Raw genomic sequence first — 12,799 nt, forward strand, 5'->3', positions numbered from 1 at the left:
ATGAAGCTGGCCCAGACTCGAGATGTGAACTGGGGCCCCCTGTCGCTCACGATGTCCTCTGGGAGGCCAAAGTAGCGGAACACCTGCTGGAACAACAGTTCGGCTGTGGTGAAGGCAGAGGGGAGGGCCGGAAGTGGGATCAGGCGCAGGGACTTAGGAAATCGGTCCACGACCACGAGTATAACTGTGTTGCCTTGTGATTCCAGCAGATCGGTTAGAAAATCCAGGGCTAGGTGGGACCATGGCCGTGCGGGTATGGGAAGTGGCACCAATTTCCTGACGGGTAAAGCACGGGGTGTCTTGGAGCGGGCACAGGTGGAGCAGGAGGACACGATATGCTGTATCTCCCTGGGCATGTGGGGCCACCAATATTTCTCGGCGAGCAGATTGTAAGTGCGGTAGGCTCCCGGGTGTCAAGTCACTCGCATCGTATGAGCCCTGGTGACAAGCTCCAGACGGTGGCGTTCCGGAACGAACTGCTTCCCTGGGGGACAGCCCTCGGGGATGCATGATCTCGGGAGGCGAGTTAGGGTTCTGTCCAGGGCCCACTCGATGGCGCCCAACACGCAGGAGGGGTTTACTATGTACTTCTCCCGATCTGCCAGGCCTTCGGGAGAGTGGATACGAGACAGTACATCCACCTTCATATTCTTGGTCCCTGGCCTGTATGACAAGGTGAACTAGAACCAGGAGAAGAACAGAGACCAGCGTGCTTGGCAGGGTGTGAGCCGCTTAGCCGTCCTCAGGTACTCGAGATTTTTGTGATTGGTGTAGATGAGGAATGGATGGTCGGCTCCTTCCAGCCAGTGTCTCCACTCTTCGAGGGCCAATTTGACGGCCAGGAGCTCCCAGTTCCCCACATCATAGTTGCGTTCTGCCGGAGACAGTTTTCTCGAGAAGAAGGCCACGGGGTGCAACTTGGGTCTGTCCCCGAACCTCTGAGACAGGACGGCCCCCACTCCCGTCTCAGATGCGTCGACCTCCACGACGAACGGTCTGGAGGGGTCCGGGTGATGGAGAATGGGGGCGTTGGTGAACCTCCGTTTCAGCCTGTTCAGGGCCTCCTGGGCCTGAGCGGACCAGACGAGGTGCCGAGGTTTCCCCTTAAGGAGGGAGGTCAGGGGTTGTGCAATCTTGCTAAAGTCGCGGATGAACTGCCGGTAGAAGTTTGCAAAGCCCAGGAATCGTTGTAGCTCCTTGACTGTTCGGGGCTTGGGCCACTCCACTACCGCCCTTACCTTGCTTTGGTCCATGGCAACCCCCTCTGGACTGATGACATACCCCAGAAACTTGATGGTGCGTCGATGAAATTCGCACTTTTCGGCCTTCACATACAGCTGGTGTTCCATCAGACGTGCCGGCACTTGGCGGACCTGCTTAATGTGCTCCTTCAGGGACATCGAGTAGATCAATATGTTATCGATATACGTGACGAGGCAGTGCCCCAGTAGATCCCTCAGGACGTCGTTGATCAGGTTTTGGAACGCTGAGGGAGCGTTAGCAAACCTGTACGGCATGATCAAATATTCATAGTGCCCGGAAGTTGTACTAAAGGCCGTCTTCCACTCATCGCCCTCCCTGATGCGGATTAGGTTGTACGCACTGCATAAGTCCAGCTTCGTGAAGAAGGACGCAGATCTCAGCTGTTCAAGGGCGGCGGGCACTAGTGGCAGGGGGTAACGTTACTTGACAGTCACCTGGTTGAGCCCCCTATAATCAATACATGGTCGCAGGCCCCCCCTTTCTTCTCCACGAAGAAGAATCCAGCCGAAGCAGGTGACGTGGACGGCCGAACGTACCCCTGCTGCAGTGCCTCTTGAATATAGGCATCCATGGCCCGCTGTTCTGCCTGGGAGAGCGGGTACACTCAACCCCGTGGTGGGCTAGCGCCGGGGAGAAGGTCTATGGCACAGTCATATGCCCGATGGGGAGGTAGATGGCTTGCACGCTCCTTGCTGTATACCGTGCGGCGGTCATGATAAGCAAGTGGCACGGTGACCGGGACTGAAGACAGGGGGCTTTCCACTGTAGTGGCAGCTACCGGAGCTGTGGGGCCCATCAGGCAATGACGTAGGCAGAAAGGAGACCACCTGGTTATCTGTTTGGTGGTCCAGGATATCTGGGGGTCATGCCATTCGAGCCACGGTAAACCAAGAATGATGGGGTGACGGGTAGATACCGTGATATATAGGACAATGGTTTCCTGATGGAGGGCACTGGCTTGCATAGTGATTGGGGCCATGCGATGGGAGATGACCCCGCCTCCTATGGGGGACCCATCGATAGAATGTACCTCTCGTGGCTGGAGCAGGGCTTGACTAGGGAGGCCGAGGGTACGCGCTGTCTGCTCATCTACAAAGTTTTCCGCTGCCCCCGAATCGATGAGTGCCGAAAGCACAAAAGATTTCTCTGACCATTTGAGCTACACAGGTAACACTAGAAAATCAGCTTTAGATAACTGGAACACACTCACCCAGGGACAACGAGGTTGGTTGATGGGACCCTCCTCTGTTGATCGCGCCCTCCGCTGTGGGCACTGGCGAACGAAGTGAGAGCTCTCCCTGCAGTAGAAGCACCGTTCCTCTCTGCGTCACTTCTCTCTCTCCTCCTCACGGATCCGTGCCCGGCCGAGCTGCATGGGCTCCATGGGCGGAAGCGGCTCAGTGGGTGTGGGATTCCACATCGCGGGGCAATTAGTGCGGCGAAGGCCGCTAGGTCGATGAGCTCGTCGAGGGTCAGCTGTTCACCGCGGCATGCTAGTTCCCGGACCAGCTCGGGGTTGAGACCTCGCCGAAAAGCGGTCTTAAGTGCCGGCTCATTCCAACCACTCCGTGCAGCTACGGTGCGGAATTCCAGGGCATAATCCACCACATTGCGAGGACCCTGTGCAATCGCGAGGAGCTCCTGCCCAGTCTCCCAGCTGTCTGGGGAATGATCAAATGCGCGTTGGAAACACGCGAGAAACTCTGTGAGCGCTGGTCTGACCATTCCACCTTGCGCCCATTGTGCCGTGGCCCACTCCAGGGCGCGACCGGAGAGTAGTTCAATGAAGTGCGCTAACCGGCGCTCCTCCGGCATTTCCGGGTTATTTTCGAAGAATAAGGTACACTGCAGCATGAAACCCTTACATTGGTCGGGCTCGCCGGCATAGCGCTCTGGTGTCGGCATGGGCGTATAGTGTACAACCGGCGGGGCTGGGGCAGCTGGAGCTTGTGCGCGGAAAAAAGCGGAACGAAAGCCGGCTGCAGCGGGAGCCACGGGTTGCCCCTCGGTGACGCGGAGCTGCTCCAGTTGTTGCGTGAGGCAGTCAATCTGTTCGTCTTTCGCGCTTAGCAATAGGGCTTTCTCCCGACACACCTGTGCCCAATCCGGGCCGCCCGCTGCCTCCATGATAGGCGAAGTAATCTGTCACGTTAACTGGAAGGAGGCAAGCGCGGGCCGAGGATAAGCAGATAGGAGAGCGAGGCGTGAAGCGTGGAGCACAAAGTCCGAGGCAAACACAATAATCCAAAACGGAAATCTAGAATCATAGTTGAGAACGAGGCGGAAGTTCCAAAACCAATGAAGATATAATGTTTCGTAGAGAGCGTGGTAACAAGCCAACGTAGAGAAAGCTTTAGCGTTACTTCGCACCGTGTTGTTGTTAATAGGGTCTTAAATACCCATGGGCGGCGCGCAGGAACTTGAACTTGGGTGTGGGTGTGGCTGGGATGTGTAGTCCGCGCCGGCACAGCGGCCGCGAGTTCACCGTGGCGTAACACTTACAATAGAAATGGTTCTGTACATCACGGGCACGCTGTCACACTGCACTTACACGTTCCCTTTATTTGCAGAAATTCATTAGATTTAATTCTGATTATTTGCTTTAAAACAAAATTGTTGCAACTATTTTTTTAAAAAGTCAACAAAGAAAAAAGAACACACCACAGACTTATCTACTTTTCCCACTATATGTACCTGACATTATGACTTTAATACTGGCTAAGACACACACTATTGGAATGATCGTAAATACATTTAAACAATTCTAGCAGGATTATTTTTTTTATTTTAGTTATGGTTTTGTTGGTTATTAGTTGTTGTTTTTTTATTTAAGAAAGGAATTCATGAATCATTCAGTCTAACAGTTTCTATTCCCACACTTCATTATCCCTTATTGACGACCTGTCTGCTTCCTCAGCGACTGATTGGTTAAGTGATCAATTTTACGATCTGTAATCCCACATCATTGATTGGTCAGTTTGTTCAGCACATTTTCCTCATCTGAGTGGCCAGTTCTGTTTTTCTTTTAAAGGTGGAATGAATGTGTCCTCTTTCAAAAAGGATACCAAATAGTCACCTATCAGAGTGAGAAATATGAACAAATATCAACAGAAACTTTAAAAATGTCTTATTGACTGAGGAGCACGTATTTTCTTAGAACCTTCATCAACTAATATTAGTAATCAGAAGAATTTGCCCCCTTCAGATGACGTGTATTTTTTCATAAAAAATTTAACTGTTTAATATTGGTATGTTTTGGAGCAAATAAACAATACACAAACGGTATATTACTTTTTGTATTACTGTAGCTGAGATTGTGAAGTAAATGTTTTTAAAAATAAATAAGTAAGTAAGTAAATAAATAAATAAATAAATCCCTTTAAAAGTCACTGTGAGTAATCTTGACTAAATGTTCACCAAAATGTCACACCAAAATTCCTCAGATTGCATTTCAGACCTTACACCTGATTTACTCCAAATTATTTTCTGACAGTAAAATTACTCTCCTGATTATATAAGCTGGAACATCCATGCTAGAGTCTATTAATTATCTATTTATAATTAAATATAATAATGGCTAAATGATGCCTTTGACTGTATGAAAAATGTCCTTGTAGATAATTGACGTGTTTGTGTTGATTTAGGTGCAGCTTTGACTTTCACGTACTGTACATGTTCCTGCTGCTTTTAGCCAATCAGAACTCACCATTTAGGATGTAACTATGCAAAGAAAAAGTTGACAAATATAATTGGAATAAAGTTTGCCCTGGGGACAAAATGGTGACATGCAGTATGAGACAGAGATGAAATGCTTCGCAGCTCATAACACAACTTAAATATTTTACAGTAGGCCTAATTGAAGTTTGGCTATTAACCAGGACATGTGCTGCCTGAAGGGAGGATCGGCCCTATTGCCCTAGTTCTGAAGGGCATACTCTGTCTAGCTGGTTTTATTCTATAGTGCATTAAAGAGTCACAGTTCTGTAGGGTCTCTTTTTCTCATATTTTCATAACTTTCTTACCGAGCTACAGGGTTTACCAGCTATCTTTATTTATATTCTATTACATCTAGTGTAATTCAGTGTAATTCACGATTTTCACAATTTGACTGAATCTGGGGCAGGGCTACGCACTAGCTCAGTTTATGATGTCACTAAATAAGCCCCACAGTTTTTTCCACCAATCCTGTCCAAGACTAGAAGATATCTAGAAACCTTCAGCTGAAGAAACTTTGTAGTAAGTTAACTAGCAAGCAAAGGTGTTTAATGTTAGTGATGGACAAAATTGTGGTTGTTATAGTAACTTGTATTATATTTTTGTAAATAAAGTAGTAAGGGTGTAAATTAGGACTCGGTTAATCTGTGAGTGTTAGTGATATTAGGCTGTTAGGGCTTGCAGGAGGACATGGGGGCGTTTCCCAATTTGCATAATCATGCATATTCATAGTTCATTTAAAGTTGTGGGTGATTTGTTGGCTAAGACTTTTTAATAACTAATAAAAAAAAACCTCAACCATTTATTCTTCTATGTAGGTTATTTGTAATGGTTTAAAATATTCAGGACTACTTTAAAATGAAAAAAAAAAAACAATTTTATGAAGCAAAAATTTTGACCAATGGAATACGTAAGTCCAAAATAATATATATTTTTTTAAATGCTGAATTTTTTTTATGAAATCTAAAGCAGCCAAGCATTTAAAAAAAAATTATTTTAATTTGAAATTCAAATTCTATTTCATATTAAATATAGCTTTTTTTCAAAGCTTGGATATTTTGAATTTCATTCAATTTTGGAATGTGATTTTTTTCAAATGCCGGATTATCATATCCGAGACAAATGGGTCATAAAAATAAAATCAGGATGCATTCCTCTGGTAAAGTTTTGATTTGTTTAGACTGCTGACAAGTAAGAAATATAAAACACCACTGGTTAAGCATGTTACCAAGAAATCATAAAGAACCGTGTAAACTCCTCTGTCCTGAAGGTGTTGGAAACTTACAGCTACAGCTTTACCTCTGACTGTTACAAAGCGCTGACACTGGAGACTCCTTCCATAAATGTTACAGTAAAACCACCACATCGACAATATTTGGTGAAGCGTCCTCTGTGAATGAGCTGTTATTATAGAAAAGATAACATATTAGAACGAGTGCATTAGTATAAACCTGCTTTACTGTCAGAGCTGCTGTTCACGCCATAATCCTTCTTTCTCTCTGACAATTTTTGTAAAATATAAAAAATGGTTCTGTATAGTACAGTACAGGCACACTGTCAACCTGCACTTACACGCTCACTTTATTTACAGAAATTCATTAGGTTTAATTCTGATTATCTGCATTAAAACAAGAATATGACTTTAATACTGGTTAATTCACACTCTGTGCATATTGGAATGATCATAAATACAGCATATCAGTTATAATTACAAGTGAGAGAATGAAACGGATGCTTTCACTGGTTCTTTTAAATACAGTTTAGATTTATTCATCACTGATTGCATGATGTACACCTTTTCGTATGAGGATCAGTAGCTAAAAAGCTGATGTTAGATGTGTAACAAAACCTTTATAAACATGACTTAGTAAGTCGGGAAAATAATCTGCAACTTCCAGCATTTAGAGTGTCATAGGAAACTCCAGCAGAATTATATGTTTTTATTTTAGTTATGGTTTTGTTGGTCATTAGTTGTTTTGTTTTTTTTACTTTAAGAAATGAATTCATGAATCATTCAGTCTAACAGTTTCTATTCCCACGCTTCATTATCCCTTATTGATGATCTGTCTGCTTCCTCAGCGCCTGATTGGTTAAGTGATCAATCTTACGATCTGTAATCCCACATCACTGATGGTCAGTTTGTTCAGCACATTTTCCTCGTCTGAGTGGCCAGTTCTGTTTTTCTTTTAAAGGTGGAATGAGTGTGTCCTCTTTCAAAAAGGATACCAAATAGTCACCTACCAAAGTGAGAAATCTGAACAAATATCAACAGAAACTTAAAAAATGTCTTACTGTAAATGATAAATTTTGGATTTAGGATGTAACTATGCAAAGAAAGTTGACAAATATAATTGGACTAAATTTTAAAAATGGACAAAATGATGACATGTGGCATGAAACAGCCAACTCATAACACAACTGAAATATTTTACAATAATTGAAGTTTGGCAATTAACCAGGACATGTGCTGCCTGAAGGGAGGATCAGCCCTATTGCCCTAGTTCTGAAGGGCATACTCTGTCTAGCTGGTTTTATTCTATAGTGCATTGAAGAGTCACAGTTCTGTAGGAGTTGAGCTTGTCAATTATGACAGAATTTAGGACCATAGTGTGAGCCGTGACAAATTAATTTACCTTCTGATAAACTAAATTGAATATTTTCAGTTAATTTTACAGGCTGTATGCAAAAGACAACAACCGTTAACCTGTTCCACCTTGTAAACAAATACAAAAAAACTCAGTGTTCAGTCTTTGAAGTCTGCTCCTCTTAAATATATTTAAAGCTACACTATTAGACATTTTCCAAATACTCCAAAGTCAATTCTCAAACTGCTCTGCATATATTGTGTATATACAGTATCTCACAAAAGTGAGTACACCCCTCACATTTTTGTAAATATTTGATTATATCTTTTCATCTGACAACATTGAAGAAATGACACTTTGCTACAATGTAAAGCAGTGAGTGTACAGCTTGTGTAACAGTGTAAATTTGTTGTCCCCTCAAAATAACTCAACACACAGTCATTAATGTCTAAACTGCTGGCAACAAAAGTGAGTACACCCCTAAGTGAAAATGTCCAAATGTGGGGCTCTATATTTCTGCTCTCGACGTCTTCTTCCAACGGTGGATTGTGATCCCTTCACCCCTGCCCTGTGTAGGTTGTTGATGTCACTGACTGTTGTTTTTGGGTTTTTCTTCACAGCTCTCATAACATTTCTGTCATCAGCTGCTGTTTTCCTTGGCCGACCCACTCGGTGTCTGTTGCTCAGTACACCAGTAGTTTCTTTCTTTTTCAGGACATTCAAAATTATTGTATTGGCTATGCCCAATGTTTGTGCAATGGAATGATTGAATTTCGCTCTTTTCTCAGCTTCAAAATGGCTTGCTTTTCTCCCATACACAGCTCGCTGATCTTCATGTTAGTTTATTCTTTTTAACAACAAATACTGTCTTCACAGGTGAAACCTACAGTAAGGCTCAAACTAAGAGAAGATGCTCAGAGCTTTTAGTTCTTTAAACAATCAATTTAATAGTTCATACCTGGGCAACAAGAAACACCTGTTAGTCACATGTTCCAACATAAATATGAGGAAATATGAGGAAATATGAGGAAATGAAAGCTGAAATTCTGATCTAGTGTCGGTTTTGTGGAGCTAAATCTAAACTGGTGCTAGTGTCAGAGCTGCTGTTATAGAGAATTAATCAACAACTTCTGACCAATCACAATCCAGAATTCAGCAATTCAGAATTCAGTGGTCTAAGGATGTTGAATTGAATTTAAGCAGTTTTCTGATGGGACTCGTGTTATAGAGTTCATGCAATAATATTTCTACATTTATGTCAGATTAAGAAGACTCTCGGTTCAGTCTGACCTTTTAAGCATCATCTTTAAACTCGGAGTTATCTGAAAAGAATCCTGATGAGCCTCATCTGAGAAACAAACACACAAATGTTAAACACACAGCCTGAGGGAATTACAAAACCAAACTCACTCACTCACTCACTCACTCAGAGTCCACTCAGGAGGGTACATTCCTTTCCACTTCATTAGCACTCATCCCTCTCTCCCTCTCTCCCTCTTTCTCCCTCTCTCTCTCTCGCTCTCGCTCCCTCTCTCGCTCTCTCTCTCTCTCTCTCTCTCTCTCTCTCTGTACTACAGTCCAGTTTTCCTGACAGACCGCTGTGTGATGTGAAAGTGAAGCCGCTGTGACTTGAGGAAGAGAAGAAACTTTATTAACTCTTGTTTTGATGTTGCACACATTGGAGGTGATGAAGCTGCTCCTCCTCATCAGAGCTGTGTGTGTGTATTACTATGTTAGAGGAGATCACACACAGCATGATTGTGACTTCATGAGTTTTCTGGATTAACTTTAAAGACAAAATGACCAACCTCTTTAGAACAATGCAAAATTCACATGAATCGTTTCTCTTCATGTTTATAAATTGTTCTCACCATTAGGAGAGGTCAGAAGTCAGAGGTTAACCAGCTGCACTGCAACAGATCTATGTCTCTGTTCTGAACTCTGATTAGCGATACAGCAGCCGGTAGAGATTAGATTCGTTTCCTTCACGATCCTTGGCTTGGTTAAGCTCTTTACCATGACATATAATTAATCCATCTTGTTCTGGAGATTTACAATTATTTTTTTATAACTCTGGACTTTCAAGCAGAAGATAATCTCACTTCCTGAATGTTGGTGTTGTTGTGTTCAGTGACACACTTTTTTATGTTGGTCTTGAGCAACAGGAGCTCATGTTGAGAAACACAACTTCCACCTCTGTAAATTGAGATTTAGTGAACAATGTGTGTGTGTGTGTGTGTGTGTGTCTGTGTCTGTGTGTCTGTGTGTGTGTGTGTGTTTGACACCACTTCTCTGCTCAGCAGCTTAAATTCAATTGACTAATCCTTCAGTAGCGAATTATTATTCTGAAATGAGTATTATTCAGTAAATGAGTCATTAATATTACATCTCTCATAAACATCAATCTCTAATCTGCTCTTTTAACATATTTATGAGTACTTAATAATTAGTAATAATTAGCAAACGAATTATTTTATTAGTAGTTATTTTTTTATCATTCTTTCATGACATTTAATGTCCTTTTCATATATTTGTATTTGTTTTGTTTGTTTATTTAATAATTGATTAATTAATATAATTATTTCATCATAATAGGATTAACCCACTGCACAGTTATTAATTAATTAATTCCTTCATTCATTATATTACAGTCAGCTCTCCACATGTGTGGGTTTAATGTTCATATATTTGATTATTTGTGTAAAAGGAAATTATTTTTAGCACTTTGCAAAGTTTAGCAATTTAGCATAAATGCATTATATATATATATATATATATATATATATATATATATATATATATATATATATATATATATATATATTCTATTTATCATTTACTGCCATAAATATATACACAAAATTATTATAAAAAGTTACATTATGTGTAAAGTTTTAGTTGGCTGAAGAACTACGGACTACACAGTGTGTTTGGGGAGGTCACGCTCTCGGCCTCACTCACCTGTGAGTTTTGTCTCTCAGTGTGCGGTGTATCTCCCATTTCTCTCAACTTATTGCAGTCTTTAAACTGTAGTAAAATATCGACTGTAATCATGAGTCCAAAAGGTAATGCTTCTAGTGCTTCTGAAAGAGTTCCCAAGAGACAAAAGAAAGTGAAGACCTTACAAGAAAAGGTCAAATTATTTAGATATGCTTGGTACAGCGAAGTCAGATGCTGCAGTTGCTCGCCATTACGCCATCTGTCGTAGTACAGTGTATTATTTCACTTTGTTTTTGTGTTAAATATGTGGCCTAGAGATATTCACAATTTTTCCACATTCGAATTCGGTCCTGCACCTCTAACCCCTATCAATGTGGAGGGCCGACTGTACTATCATTAGAGGTGGTGGAAGTCCTTATTCAAATAAAATTTGTGCAATTTGTAAAATTTCACAAAATCGAACCATGTCTGTGCTTCACACTTCACCCAAGAAACAAAGAAAAAGCTAACTGACGGCAGCTACATCTCGACTCTCTCTAATCTTAGCTAGCATGGTAACAACTTGGACGATTACAAGTGAACTGAATGCAGAAAGCTACAGCAGCTACTCCCTTTGACAAGTGGAAATGTCTGTCTGCTGATTGACCTAAAGCTAATACGTGTGTATACACTTAAAACTAAAGATACTTCAATGGTTCTTTATACCACCATACGTCCTACAAAGAACTTTCTTCTTGTCAGGAACCATTTTTCATTGTATAGGGTTCTTGATTTTGGCTGTATGGTTCTTTACAGTTTAAAGAAGTTATGTTTCATTATAGGTTCTTCAGAGCAGTGTATTGGTTCTTCAAGGTATCATCCTTTAACAGGTTAGAATGAACTTTATAAAGTTTTTTTGTGGGAGAGGAAAAGGTTCTGCTGGCATCACTCTAAACCTCTAAAAACTTAGGCTTTTATTTTAGAGAACTTACTGTATGATATCATGGTTCCTTGTGGCATTGCTGTGAAGAACCATTTCTGTGTTTTTTAAAGCACCAGTAAATACATGGTTCTCTGGAGAACTTGAGAGTAAAAAGTCCTTTGAGGCAACTTAAAAAGGTTCTCCTATGGCATCAGGCTGAAAAATTCTTTCTGGTTTTAATCGGAACCTTTATTTTTAAGAGAGAGAGAGAGAGAGAGAGAGAGAGAGTGTGTGTGTGTGTGTGTGTGTGTGTGTGTGTGTGTGTGTAAGTCATTTAAAAGCAGGAAGTGCTGCTGTGTGTAACTGTTCATGCTGTGAGCGGCCATTTTGTTTTGACCTCACTTGGGGTTGAGGAGACCTTTCTGAGTCCCCAAGTAGGAATTCTGAGTCAAGGGGGTGTTTTCTTTCTTTAAGTCAAATGCAGCATCATAGCTAGCTGTCACAATACAAACTGCTGTGATAGAAAGAAAATAATTATCAAAAAGTCACTTTATGATGTACAAAACTTTTTTATCTTCACTTTATGAGTAGATTTTTTTTTATCTTTTGCACTGTAATGACTAAAAGCCAAAAGTAAAAGAAAAGTGAAGTACAGAGACATCTGAGACTGAAACTAGACTGATGTTAGCTAACACTAGATCTGTTGCATGTGTGTAATTTCCACTTCCTGTTTTTTTGTTGTTTGTTGAATGTTCCTGTGTAAATGGTGAAATTCCCGCTCACGCTTCCGCTCTCTACCACAATATCAACAGAGTTATGCAGAACTGTAACCTTATAACTTTATATACTATTTAGTTCATTTTATTTTCTGTGTTTGTTTGTTTGTTTTGATTCAATTTCTATCCGTATCTGTCTTTAGAACTCATAACTCATTGTAAATGAGCGTTCAGGTGATCACAGATTTCTAAAGTTTTCAATTAAATAAATAAAAACAGCGAAATAAGAGTGTAAGAGTGAGGATTAATGTATTTGGCTAATATTTGGTTATTAAAAGCATTTTTATTATTTTTTGGCCTAATTATTTATCTATTTTTTAAATCAAATAATAATATAATATTGTCCACAAATCGAATAGGTTCTAATGGATAAAATTGAGAAATTGAGATTTATTTTATTTCATGCACAAACTTCCTGTTTTACTTTTACATGAATTATGTCACATTAAAAAAAAGAAAAACAAATTCCAGTTTAATGAGTAACAGTGTAAGAATTTAGCATTTTAAAGTCATAATTACATTGTTACATAAACAATCGCAGCATATATATATATATATATATATATATATATATATATATATATATATATATATATATATATATGATTGTAAAATTAGTT

Source organism: Ictalurus furcatus, chromosome 12 (assembly GCF_023375685.1).
Source record: "Ictalurus furcatus strain D&B chromosome 12, Billie_1.0, whole genome shotgun sequence".
Lineage (NCBI taxonomy): Eukaryota > Metazoa > Chordata > Actinopteri > Siluriformes > Ictaluridae > Ictalurus > Ictalurus furcatus.